Below are 15,543 nucleotides of genomic sequence, written 5' to 3'. Positions count from 1 at the left end.
CTGATTAGTATCAAGAAAGCTGAGCATCAAGAAAAAGTAGACACGTAATTTGATGCTAAGAATAATTTGCATTTTCTCCTTTTAATATAGAGGGAAAATATTTGCTTTCCTTTTAAAAGTTCTTTTATGAGTTTGATTTAATTTTACCTGCTTAAATCTGCTGGAGAACATCTTTTTATTTTTTTCGCACCTTTTTTTCGCTTCCAATCACTTACAATGTTGTCAATTAGGAGAAAGACTTTACTAGAGTAAAACAGTTCATTCTATACAGTGTTTAGTTGTATTTGAGTTAGTTATTTCATGGGAGAGAAGAATACTGTAATTTTCAGTTACATTTCAAGATCTTTTTAGTTCATTTAATAATAAGAAATGGAGCCGTGATTGCTCAGGGGATAGAGGGTTCGCCTTCCAATGAGGTGAACCGGGTTCGAATCCCAGTCGATACGAATTCCGCATCCGGCTTCCACCGACCACAGTGCTGACGTAAAATATCCTCAGAGGTAGACTGATCATGGGTAGGACTGGGCGATATTAGAAATTATATATCGTGATGCATCGTCAGTTTTGCATCGATGTATCGCGATATAGTATTTTTGAATTTCATTTACTTGTAAGGCACAGAAAGTCAGATTTCTATCAAAACTTCATACTCAGATTGATTTAAATCAATTTATAAATTTGAAGATTTATATGTTTTGCTTAAGAGAGATATTAAACAAATTGACTACAATGTACAAATCTTACTTAAAATATTTATTGAAATGTTTGTTTAGAAATTCATAATAAGCGCAAAACAAAGTATTAGAAACTTTTTTAAAAGCGTTTTTTACAAATTAATATTTTTTTGTACTATTATGCATAAATAATTACATAATTATTAAATTCGATCGTAATGCTCAATTTCCAAATAAAACGTTAAAAAATTTTTATGTTTAAAACAAAGAGCTAAATAAATTTTAGAAAAATTAAAAAAAACGCTTTTAAAACACTATTTTTTATTATTATCATTTCAGTTATTATAGTTCTATTATAGTTCATCTACGTCACTCTAGAGCTGCACAGTGGACTATTGGTGACGGTCTGGGAAACATCCCTAAGGATGATCCGAAGACATGCCATCACNCGGACGAATAATGGAAGAATCGTCTGCCGAAGACAAAACTTAATTCGTTTACATCCATCTTTCTTGTTTTCTGCCCTGGGATTCGATAAACAAAACAATAATGTAGATATACAAATTTGTGAAGGGTCCGATTAAAAGAAAAATAATCTAAACAGACCCCTGAAAAGACTGTGAAAATGGCGAACAAATGGTTCAGATGAATGCTACTTTTATTGAAGTTCTAGAACGCAATATTTATGAGAAAGGAAGGTTGGTAGTACTCACGTTCGTGAAAACGGGCGTTCTAATCCAGCCGGTCAAAGTCTCCCCGTGTAATAAAAGTGTCTGGTGCACGTTAAATCTGTCAGGTCCCAAAGTTCTCCATGTTTCCATTATAAATTATATATCTGGGGGTACTGGATTGGAAATTTATCGTTTGATGGTTCAATTCGAAATTGCGCTCTGATAGGATGAATGAAAGGATGTATGAATGGGTTCGGTCTATAAACAGGTGTGCTATGGCTGTAGTCAGATTCTTGCCCATAGATGGCGCCACTGCTAAACAAGAACAATCGCACCCCCAGTGCCTTACTGGCCAACGACAACAGCAACTAAATGATAAAGGAAGTGAAAAAGATTTCGAGGAAAATGAACATGTCCTAATGCAGCTGGTGTTAAGAAAGCAGCAAAATGGCATAAATCTTTTCTTAATTAAAACTACACCGAACATTAAAAATCAATTAGACCTACAAGAGGCCAAGTTTTTTTTACAGCTGCAATATGCCATTTAATGTTGCCGAACAGGATGAATTTGTTAAACTAATACAGCGTCCACGTCCAGGATACAAAACTCCTTCCCGGAAGCGCTATTCTAAATCAGGCATCATTTTGCGCTCTTCAATTTTCGCCAATTAACAATAGCGCTTATCTTTCACTCCTTCACCGGCAATCCCATTTTCGCGGAATATAATAAATAAAAATCACAATGGAAGAAGTTGATCAGATATAGGGCCCGCGTCTTTATCGAGCAAAAGATTAGCTCTGCTAAAATAAGAAGGGAGATTGTATTCAAATTATTCAGAAGCTATTACACAAACAACGTAGCACTTTTTAAATGACTTATTCTACTCAGAAATAAATAGAATGGATTTCTTTTCTATTTTAAATATACCATATTGAAATAGAAATTTTAGTATGCAGAGCTATCAAGGGTTGGGAAAATGGGTACCTATCTGCCCATGGCTTCAAGCTGATGATATTAAACACATTTTTTTTTTAATAATTAAAAAATTTCAATATGTTAAAATTGCGCATTATTGATAATTCAAAAACCTTTTTGTTTCATCATAACAATGAAATAGGAAAGGAGACAATATAATCCACATTTCAAGGGGAAAAAATTTTTTAAATCAAAATTAGGTAATTAGAAAATAAAATTCATTTAAAAAAAATTGTGGGTCATTTAATCTGGGATCTTTAATTCAAAAATTTTCTAATAGACTCAATTTTTTTGTAAAAAAAGAATTTATGTTTTCTGCATACAATCTTTTGTATGTGATTAAATAATANGTGGAAAAAATTTTTTAAATCAAAATTAGGTAATTAGAAAATAAAATTCATTTAAAAAAAATTGTGGGTCATTTAATCTGGGATCTTTAATTCAAAAATTTTCTAATAGACTCAATTTTTTTGTAAAAAAAAAATTTATGTTTCGTGCATACAATCTTTTGTATGTAATTAAATAATAGTATATTAAATTTGAAGGACAGAAAAAATTATTTTTCATTAGTTTTTTTTAGTTTTTTTTTTTTTTCTTTTTAACAAAAATAAAAGCTAAAATCTTAAATCTTAAGCGATTCTATCCCAAGGAAATCGCAGAAAGAGAATATTTTTTGTTAAAAGATTTTTGTTAGTACTGATTTAACTTGCTCGATTTTTCATGAAAATGTTAATATATTTTAATTTTAAAATTTTTAAACAGCGATTATTAGGGTGTTTTAATTTTATGTTTCAACTCTTTTTTTACAACTATTTTAAAATATATTTTAATGACCGCAGTTAACTTAAGTGAGAATGACACTTAGAACTGGTAAGAATTACTATTTCATTTATTACAATATTGATATTTTTAGGACGTATTCATATTAATTTAAAAAAATTCTATTTAAAGTAATCATTTCTGAATTTAGCTTGAATTACTATTGCAGATGAAAATGCCAATAAAGATATTGTTATTTTTTAAATAAAGACTAATTTCATTATAGAATTGCGAAATTGATGAAAAATGCTTCTTTTATTTTTAGTACAGTTTTTTGTAAATCACTTTCGGATGTGTGAAGGAGAAATTTAGTAATCAAATTCTTAATGTATATAGTGCTTATATTTTATGAGAGTAGCTGTCAAAAATAAGTACTATTGTTTTGTGATAGAATGTCTTAATATGCTGTGATGCAGGGGATTATTAAAAAATTTTATTAAAATTATTTCCGACTTGCAACTTAAATTTTCTGCGATAAATAGTTTGTATTAATGTTTTTCTTTAAATTGGTGCAGAAAATTCTGCTTCCGTGTAGTAAAATTAAATGATAGTAGCAGTCAAAATTAGACATGTTTTTTGTGAAAAAGTGTCCTAATATGTAATATTCAATGGAAACTTAAAATAATTAAAATAGTTTCACCGAGAAATTTTTATATTTCTGAGATAAATAATTTCTATTAGAGGATTATTTCACTCTTTAAAATAATCCTCTGAACTTTATTTTTGAGATGTAAATTGTTATTAAAGTAAAGGAGTCAAAACTAAGCATGTTTTCATGAATATGTCACGTATCGTTTACTAATAATATGGCAATTTAAAAGTTTTCTTTTTACACGAAATCTATAAAAATGTTCAGATAAATAGTTTTCATTTCTGTATTTTTTTAAATGGTGCCGTAATCTTCTCTTCAGAAATGTAAGTTTTTATGAAAGAAAACTTCAAAAATAAGCATCATTTTTGCTGATATGTGTTCTAATTCCTAAATAGCGTTCCGTGGAACCCTAGGGTTCTGTGGAATAGTTGAAAGGATACCAAGAATCCCGATTTTATTTTACCAGTTATGATTTTTGAAACCTATATTTATATTTTTATCTAATCAAGAATCCATTATTGAGTTCATATTTTGATTGTCTTTTAGAAATTATTTAGAATAAAATGCCAAAACAAATGACCAATTTTATTTTTTAAAAAATCATACTTTTACTAAAAACAATATCTTGAATATATTAATGAAGAGAGAGAACATGATTTTATGAATGTTGCATTATTATTTCCCATTTCGCTTCTCAAACTAAATTGACTAAATTCGCTAATAAAGAAATATGTTTCTCAATTAACCCTTTTTGACACTTCTTTTTATCTTTTAATTCAACGAAAACCATAATTCAGCTTATGTATATCAGGGGTCTGTCCAGACATTTTGTGAAAGGTCCGCTTTTCGCGAAATTGTGAAAAAATTACTCACATTCTTTCAACCAGGGTCCGCTTTTATGAATTTGTACAAATAGGGTCCGTTATTGCAAAAAAAAACTTTTTCAAGGAGTTTTTAAATTGTAAAGACATACAAGATTATGCTCAACACTGTAAAATTATAATTAAAAAAATTAAATTTTAAAAAATAAACAACAATTGCTGCTTCTAAATTAGAGATGCAACATACAAATATTTGGTATTTAGCCTATACTGCTGAACGCAGAATATTAATTTCGGACGAATAATGGAAGAATCGTCTGCCGAAGACAAAACTTAATTCGTTTACATCCATCTTTCTTGTTTTCTGCCCTGGAAAGGGTTTATTCGATTAACAAAATAATAATGAAGATAAACAAATTTGTGAAGGGTCCGATTAAAAGAAAAATCATTTTGTGAAGGGTCCGTTTTTAAGTTAAAGTATTTTGTGAAGGGTCCGTTTTTATGAAGATATTTTGTGAAGGGTCCGTTAACGGACCCAAATTTCTTCTAAACAGACCCCTGTATATAAACCGAAAACAAATTCTGATCTAAACTATACACAACTTCGGCAGTGCGAATTCAACTATTGGATATAAAACTTAATTTAAGATTAAAACACTGCAAAAAATTCATACCTCTTATTAGCGAAAATAATGTAATCCTCTATAAAAAATATAATTTTACAAGGCAAAATACAAATTTTGAGCAAAATCAGTCGAATAGTTCCTGAGAAATCGAATTTTTGAACATCTGACTTTTTTGAAATTAAATTTTTCAGGCACTATTTAACCGATTTCGATCAAATTTTATAATTTGCCATGTAAAATTATACTCTTTAAAATTATACGAAAAATCGTATACCTTACAATTCAAAAAATTTTCTGCCACTATTAAATAAAATAATCAAAAATAATAAATATTTACTATAAGTTCTTTTTTGCCTGGAATTATCTTTGGATAAACAAATTTTATTATTATGCTCAAAAATTTTTCAATTCGCTTAATAAGTTTTTGAGATATAGCGAATTACGTAAAAAGTAAAATTGACATTAAGAGGTCCAAACTTTAGGTCGCTCTCTTGACCAAACTATTGAGACCATATTTACCAGATTGCGGCTACCCCCTATATTTTGGGAGTCAGAAATCCGAATCCGTTGAAAATCAGTTATGTTTATTCTAAGAAAGTACGTTTTTGTGTCTGATTCCGTAACTTAAAATTTCATCTGCACTTATTAATTGGCATATTTGAAGTCTCCCCCCTCGAACCATTAAGATTGAGTCATAGAACGCGAAGATCCGATCATTAGATCAAAAGTTATTCTGAGTAGTCCTTTTATTGCGCACTGTACTCATAAATTAGCATAATTTTATTTGTTTATTTTTCATTATCTAAAAAAGTCAAGGTAATACAGTCAAACAATCTACCCATTAGTCTATAGAATCTATCCCCAATTATTTTATAACTTATAAATACAAACGATCAAACAGTTTAAAATATAATTTTAATTAATAATATCATTTATTTAACTTTCAATATCATATATATTATATACCAATATTTAACTTTCAATATATCAGTAAATATAATAATACAATCAACAAATTAGTTGATAGAATGAGACTATCAAACTTTCGAACTTTTATGATGCAGAAACCGCTGATGCTCATATTACTTAGGTAAATTACCTGAAGCAAATAGTTTGTAAATTAGTTTGGTAAGACTGCCGATCTAGTGAGTCTACAGATTAGTTAGTAAATGTGTATATTAATGGCATTCGAGCTTTATTATTAACAGTAATATTACAACCACGCCAAGTTCATTCTTAGCAATTTATAATTTTGCTTCATCTTTAGATTAATTTCGATAATGATGGTATGTAAATAGCACCGTTTTTAATATTACTTTAGAAAAAGAAATAATATATGATGAGATTAAGATCTGAAGAGTTTAGCAGCCATCATTATTCGTGTTAAATGAAAAGGGCAAAAAATTATTGATTATCGATTAATACGATGGTACTTACGATCATTATTTATTACAAAAAAAGAATTAAAAAAACCTCCAATGTTTATTTATTTATTTTTGGAAACGTTATTCCTATGCGTTGCGAAATTATTAACGTTGATTTTACTTCTGTTAACATAGGAAATCTAAGATTTCTTAACCCTTCAACGCAGAATTTTTATTAAACATATTTATTAGTCTTTTTTCATTATTTCGTATTAATTTAAGTCTTAATAAGTGAAAAATAATATGTTTTGTACTTTAATAATTTATATTTATAAAAAATAGCATTAAATTTTTTTTCTTTTTCTGTGTTAAAGGTAAACTTTTCCAAACATGGCTCACTTGCAAACAATAATTTTTTAAAATTAGCACTTATTTGCTGTTATTTAGACCTAAGAAAAACAGTTATTCATCATTGAACTTTTATTCACTTGCAAAATCAATTGTAGATAATTTTTGAATATGAATAAAAAATAATTTTTAATGAAAAATAATAATTTTAATTAATCAAATCCTATGAAAACTTCTTTCTTTGTGATGTAGCTCACGAACCGATGACCGGATAGTGTTGTAAAGTAGACAGTTAAATTGCCTTGTCTTTTAACGTACATATGCACCGAACCAAATTTGCATGAACTTAACGTACCAAATTTGGTGTAGATTGGTTCAGAATTGCGGGTTTGTAAAAGGCACTTACAGGCATGCATCTAAACATACTGCTTAATTCACGCAGTTGCAAGTATTTTAAAAGCCACAGAATATTGAATTATACAGCATTTTCCAAAAAAAAGAATCAGTTTTTTAACAAGACGAACCATTTATTACTGCATAATATAATAAAAATAATCCTCCAATGCAGATAGTTAAATATTCGCAAATATATAGTTTTACTAATATGTATAGTTAAAGGAACAAATTTACATACATTTAAATAACGCATTAAGTTAACTGCGCATTAAAATTTTAACCATCATGCAATATTATTCAAATTTCTGCAAACTATTTAGCAGAGATATCGACAGTTAATTGCGTGTATTGGATAAAAGGTCATATATACTTAAATTCCATCGTTTGCTGAACAGTGCTTTTATTCCAAGCATTCGTTCTAATACTCATAAATGTCAATAAATTACTTTCAACATATGCGGGTATCGATTCCTTGGAAACAAAAAACGGCATATTTTAGGTAGCAAATCGTTTGCAGTTTTCTCTCGTTAATGTTCTTCTGTGTTTACAACTTCAGGTAAGTACATGTTTAGGTCAATAAACAGTTTCATATTCTTAAAATTTTTTGGGAATTCAAATCTAGAAACGTAGACAAAACTAAAAAGAAAGGAACCCAGTAAAAAAAAAAAAAAAAGAATGATAATAAATGGATCATAATCAACTGATTACACTGGAGAACAAACTTTTTGTTGCATTTATACAAGTACTTGATCTTGCTTAAATTGTATGTGGGGATTTCAAATTTGTAATTAGTTTTGCTTCTTAGGCAATAGTTTTTTTAATGACATTTTTTGTCGAAATGCACAAGATTAAAAATGTTATATGTAGCAGGGGTCGTATAAATATTGAAACAAACTTCTAGGGAAGTAAGACATATCATCAGCACTATAATTGCATAGGGGTGCATAGGAAATCATCATTATTCGTGTTAAAAAAGGGAAAAATAATTGATTATCGATTAATACGATGGTACTAACGATCATTATTTATTACAAAAAAAGAAGGAGAAAACAACCCTCCAATGTTTTTTTTTGGGGGGGGTGCGTTATTTCTATGCTTTGTAAAATTATTAACGTTGATATGTTATATCGGTGTTAGTTTCAATAATGATGGTATATAAATAGCATCGTTTCTCATATTACTTAAGAAAAAGAAATAATATATGATGAGATTAGGATCTGAAGAATTTCGCAGCCATCATTATTCGTGTTAAAAAAAGCAAAAAATTATTTATTATCGATTAATACGATGGTACAAACGATCATTATTTATTACAAAAAAAGAAGAAAGAAAGAAGCACCCCCAGCTAGGGGTGCTTCCCCCATTATGACATGTTAAGAATTAAAGTTCATAATAGGAGAGCGCTCCTAGTGGTGCATGACGTAACTTGGGGGCATGGAATCCTATACAGTTTTAATCTTGCTGACGTGTCCTAACTCCCCCAGAAGTTTGTTGCAACATTTATGCGAACCCTTGTTATATACAACGTTCTTAAACTTACAAATTTTTACAAAAAAAATTCACAAAAAATATCAATTAAAAAGACTGTAACCGGAATCTTAAGCAACAGAAAACAAAATAAAACTTATTCCCCCGTGCTATTTGTCCTAGATGTGATGGTTCTAATTTTTTTTATTCCATATGTTTTGTTAATAAAAAATGAATTTGTAGCTTTTATTTATTACTTTAAATTTTTGCTTGTTTAGGTAGAATTCTAATGGTGTGTTTAATTACCTCTGACTAATTCCAAATTATGACTGACGCGCTCTTTTATAAATTAATTCATCTAATTTAGTAGGAAAATTCCATTTCATCACAGATTTTTAAAGAGCCCAATTACCTTTAAATATTTAATTTATAAAAGCGTAACTATAAACAAAATAAACCTGTGGTTTCTCAAAAAGTTTGGGTCTGAGACAGCCTCAGCCTAAAATTCCAGACCCAAAAAATAAGCACAAGCTTGCTTGCTGTTAGAAGCTTTCGAGTTCTTGCCTTCGGGAAATTTTTCATTTACTTTATTCGTACTACCTTCCATCTAACTAATTATATGAAAATCTATTTGCTGAAATGTAAAATTTATTAAGAGCTAAAATGTTAAAATAATTAAATGTAAACAAACATTCCGGATGTTTGTTTACATCCGGATCCACATGACTTCGAAGTAATTTTTACCTTACTTAAAAATTCGATAACACCTTCAATTTTTCCATGTTTTATTTAAAACTTTAAAAATAAATATATCCCAAAAAAAAGGATATAGCCTTAGAAAACTTTCATTAAAATAATCAAATTTTCACGCATTAAAAGTACATTGGATTTCCCCTCAAAATTTGGAGAGTTCATACAATTTTAAGAGTTTATGCAATTTGGAAAATACTCTCTCGATATCTTAATAACAACAGCAAGAGTAAATTACAACCTTTAATGTTAATTTCTTTGCAAAATTCTGTGTCATCTACCAAAGTATTAAAGTGAACCGAAAACACAGTTATAAAAAATATTTATTAGATGATTCCATATACTATATTAGATATTTCATATTCTAAATTTATTTATTTATTATTTTAAATTATTCTTCTTCTTCCATACCTATTTATGATTATTTATTGATTATTTATTAATTATTATTTATTTATTATTATTTATTTACTATTATTTATTTATTATTATTTATTTATTATTATTTATTTATTATTGTTTATTTATTATTATTTATTATTTATCATTACTTATTTTATATTCTTATTACATGTATTTATTGTTCTTTATTTATTAAACTAACAGTGGTCAAAAAAAGGTGGAAAAGAAACGTAGACAAATTTTACAAAATTTCCAAACTATAAAATTTTAAACGGTGAAATTCAAAATTTGGATTAAACCAGTCGAATATTTTTCAGTTAAGAGCCCGACTTCATTCTTAAAAATATGGCTTAAAATACTAAATTTCAGAATTTAAACTTTTTGATTGATTAATAACTTTTTTTCATTGTATCGTACGAAATTACCCTATATAAAATTATGGAAAAATTTGTGTACTTCATAATTTAATCTAGTTTCGACCATTGTTGAATTAATTAATTAATAACATACATAAGTGAAATCATAAAAACAAAAATGATTTCCTTACACGATATTAGAAATATAGTGAAAAAAAAAAGAAAAGAACAATAAATGTCGAAACTAAATTAAATTATAAGGTACACAAATTACAACTGGATAACATCCAATAGTTTTCCTGACTATACTACTGAAATCATATTTACCTGATTACGGCTTCCTGCCCCCCCCNGCCCCCCCCCCCCATATTTTGATGGTCAAGAACCCAAATCCGACAACAACAACAAAAAAAAGGTTGTTTTCCAGATTAAGTATGATTTAGTGTCTGATCCCGCAATTAATCTTATCCTTTTTTCTAAATGATTATCATATTTGAGGTCAACCCTTCAAACCTTATATGCTAACACCAATCCAATCATTGAAACAAAAGTTATTTCTCTATTCCGTTAGTAATACTAAAAAACTTAATTCTGTTAGTCATACTAATTCTGTTATTTATACTATTATCTCATATAACTAACAGAATTCTCATCAAACGTATTCAGAGCTTCTTTTCATTGCATTATAGGTTGTACTTAATTACATGTTAAACACATTTTAATTTTTGTTAATGCTTTTTTGACTTTCATATTATTTTTTGCTCAATATAATTGCTTTTAGTTAAAATTAAAAGAAAGCCTCTATTGATTATTTTTTCATTAAAAGCTAAGGAAATCGATATACGATAACAATGCTATGCAAACCGTTAAATATTTAGCTTGTGAATTTGATGAAAACTGGATTAAGATGAGATTTAAAAAAAATTCGAGTCTGCCATTTTCATATTTATCCTAATTATATAATCGACAATGTGCGCCTTTGATTTCTTATAACTAATGAGCAACGATGCATTGAAGTTGGCCTTCAGTTATTCGAGCTCTTCGTTTCAAAAGAATCGAAAACTTTGAAAAGAATCGAACATCGAAAAGAATGAAACTTTTTTTTTTAAAAAAATTCATGTAAAGTTAAGTTAAAATAAAACATGAAGTGGACTGATAGTAAAGACAAGGTTCCCAGTAGAAAACCGAAGTTTAGCATCACTCTCTGCGGCCAGTAAGCGGGATGAAGACTTTCATCAGCCTGTGTAAGGACCGAGGGTGTGCGGTATCAATCCTCGTTAAACTGTTCCACCGTAAAGTGCTCAACTTCGCGAGCAAGTCGTTGAGCTACCAAAGCGGAGGAGTCATTCCCTCTGTAGAGGATCAAAATTGCGATGGCATGTCTTCGGATCATCTTCGCGGATGTTTCCCAGACCGTCGCCAATAGCCCATTGTGCAGCTCTAGTGCTACGTAAATAAAATACCTACTTACCAAAACATGTAAAGTTAAGATACTGATGTTTCATCATACAGTAAGTATTCAAAAAATCTCTCGAATTTTCTACGAAACACTTTTAAAAATTTTTAGGAATTGAAAACAACTGATGAATTGAATTTTTAATTTTTAAATGATGCATTTAAGTATAACTAATAAAACATACTACAATATTAATAATTTCTAGACTGGAAAAAATTCTGGATCAAGTACCGAAACTTTGGGTACTTTATCCGTAAAATCCATCGTTACTGTAAAACATTATGCTATAATTTTTACAGTAATATTTATTTAACTGGAGTTATTCAGTTATTTTAATTCAATTATTATATACTATGAAAATTGCGTTATATTATGTATTTCTTCTGTTACATGTTCCGGTAAAAATGGATTTTATGGTAAAAAGTACCGGCACTGTGAGTCCCGGTCCGTTTCACCTAAATTTGGTCCAGAATTTTTTAAAGTGTAGCTTATTTCGAATTACAGTGGCCATATTTTGCCTAAGCATTTTCTTTGAATATCCAAAAAGAATTACTGATTTTTCTTCTTTTTAATACTTTTTTAAAGAATTATAAATAAAGAATCTGAAGATATTATGAATTTTTCGTAGACAAATTGAAATAAAATATCTGAAATATGTATCGATATTCCAGGTGGAGATAAATTATCATGAAAAAAAACGCATCCAAAATTAAGGCAACTCTTTTTTTTAAAAAAAAAATAATAATCTATATATATATATATTTCTCTCACACGGCGACAAAATAAAGCCTCATTACAACTCCCCGAATAGCAACGCTAGAAAATCGACCAATGATAGCCGCTAAAAATGTCACATGCCAAATCTAGTTGAGGTGGCTCAACATATAGAGCTTTTAAAAGCGGAAACTGAAATAACCAGAGAGAGCATTCTCATCAAATGTGATCTCTTCCGAAATTCACCCTATCAGCTGCGGCAATCTCACACTATTAAGTTAGGCAGAAGTGAGTAGTCTTTGTCGAAAGATCTCTATTTCAGTATTTTGTCGAAAGCGCTTTTTTTCACGAATTTATATATTACGAATTTATTGAAATTTTATCTTAAGATTTTATACTATAGCACATTTCTAATAGGTTTAATGAATTGCATGTCATTTATTTCAATTCAAATTTATTTTAATGACTTAGTATTTTCTAAAAAGATGTAATTTTTTTTTAAAAAAAAAGTTGTTATATGGATTTGAATGATTTCTTTGAATTCTTAGAATTTTGTGCATTTGCAATGTACCTAAGTTAGTAGCAAGCGAAGCGAGCATAGTTTGCGAAGCAAACCATATAAGATTGCGTAGCAATTTTCGGGGGTTGGCGAGCGTTGGCGAGCGTTAGCGAGCAGGGGGCGCAGCCCACTAGTAAGGTGAAAAAAAGAAACCGAATCTTATCTCAAATTTAATTGAGAAAAAAAGCAATGTTTTCACCATTTGATAAATAATTGATTACATCATTTTTGAAGGATTTTGTAACCACAACTCTCATAATTTTTTTAAATCAATTTTAAAGTAATGTAAAAGTATTAAATTAATGAATGGTGTTTTCTACCCTAGGGAGCGCTTATCAGTGTACAACAAACCATATTTTGGGTCACTGTATTCGGTGTATTTTTAGGCCATTTGGCTCAACGAGCTCACTGGGTGGAGTGTGTTCGAAAGTATGCACGGTGCACTAACTGCAATAAGAACAAATAATAATAAACAAGTCAAAAGAAGCCAAATCAGGACTGCCAGAAAGCGAGTTCCTTCTAAATCTAGCCACCACGTCACCTTTTTTTAACAATATATCTATAAATATCTGAAACAAAAGCTCACTTCAAACTCACGAGACTTACATAATAACTATAATATGATATGAAATGCGCCAGATTTGAGCTCACAAATTATATTCTTTATTTCTTTTTTATTGAAAACAAAATTATCTGTTTGAAAATATCGCCTCGCACTATAAGTAGTAAGCAGCTCAAAACTTTCGTGAAGGTAACAAGCTCGAGATTCGTTTTTTTTTTTTTTTTTTTTTTTTTTTTTTTTTTTTTTTTTTTTTTTTTTACATTCGTATTGAAAACAACTTCCATAATTACGTTTAATATTATTGCAAAAATGAATACAATTTTTTTTAAACCCGTAAATTTGTTTAAAAAAAAGCAGATATTATTTGTGAATATCTGTTTAAGATTTCCTCAAAGAAAAATCTATTTTTTAATTCTAACTGAGTTAAGAAAACAAGCTTTGTTCTAAATTAACTTTTAAGCATTTCTTTATTAGTTCTGAGCTTTTAAATATGTGACACAGAGCTTTTTTTTTAAAAAAAAAATGCATAGATAATGATTTCAAACGTTTAACGCTATGCAATAATACAAAAATTTGAAATTAATAATTAAGTCGATGGTGAAGCACACCCAAATACAAAATCTCTTTAAGCGCTGAAAATCTTTTCTCTTTTTGCATTAATTGAACCACTGGGAGAAAAAACTGCTTGTTTGACTAATTGCTTATTAGAACATTAATGAAAACAGAGATTGATATGAAAACAATGTTAGCTATGACAATTTTCTGTCACACTTTATAGAAATCTAGATTAAATTGATTGAACTTAAATTAAAAATACATTTCGAGACTATTGATCTGTTTTTTTGGAGAGGTTGAAGTAATATAAACTTTCGGTCTAGCTTTAAGTTTAATTGGAGTATAAATTCTAATTAAAGTGTTCTTCATATGCAATAATTTCATATTTATTCAAAATTGTCATTTTTTGTGAGTGATGTATTCATTTCTTTTAAATATTTTTTGTACACTGCTTTTCTACCGAAACAATTATTCTTAATGTAAGTCGCAAGTTTATTGTTTGGTGGTTTTACTATTTACTTGATATATTACCCACATTCCACAATGTAAGCTAATATGTTTCTGAATTAATGTTGATGTTTCCAGAAATTCTACATCTCATATTTTTAAATTTCCTTTAAAATGCATTTTAAATAAATTTTATGCTACACATGATAGTGCCTTCGTATCCCCCCCACGCTTCGCAGTCCCTGAGTGGTACCCTTAAAAATATTTCACAGAACCCTGGGATTCTGGAAAACTCTGGTTAGAAAACATTACTTTATGGTATTATTTTTATAGATTAAATACGTAATAATAATATAATTCTGAAATGAAATTTACTCTAAAGCAAAAGTTAGAAATTTGAGCAAAATTTGAAAGTTTATTATAACAAATATATGAGTGCATAGTTTTCCCTTAATTTACTTTCGATGACAGCAGCCTTATTAAAAACGATTTTCTGGAAAAGCAAATGAAATTAATAACTCATAAAGCAAAGCAAAGTGCAAAACATCAAGCATTCTTACTATTCCATAAGCCTTTTTATTATTTATTGCAAATCCATTAACTCTTATTGATAATTTCAAATATATGTTTACCTCAAACAAAATTAGCATCTCACTAATAATAATCTACTTACATAAGTTACCGTTAATCTCTAAAGTTGAGAATAATTAAATTTATCATACCGTAGAATAAATTAAGTTAACATAGGTCTCATTTACTAAATGAAAGAGCCTTCATCAACACATACCATTTCGAAAGCATCGCAGTTGCGGGTACCAATTACCTTTAGAGAAATGGCTTTTAATGTCACATTAAGATAATGCATTAGGAGGCTGATTAAGGCAATTCTATGAAATAAATGAAAACGACTTTTGAATTGGAATAATAGCTGCTAGCAATAACTTAATAAGGTTTTAAAAGATAAAAAATAAGTTTCACTCGACTTTTC

Source organism: Parasteatoda tepidariorum, chromosome 5 (genome assembly GCF_043381705.1).
Source record: "Parasteatoda tepidariorum isolate YZ-2023 chromosome 5, CAS_Ptep_4.0, whole genome shotgun sequence".
In the NCBI taxonomy this organism is placed as follows: Eukaryota; Metazoa; Arthropoda; class Arachnida; order Araneae; family Theridiidae; genus Parasteatoda; species Parasteatoda tepidariorum.
This window is presented reverse-complemented; position numbering follows the sequence as displayed.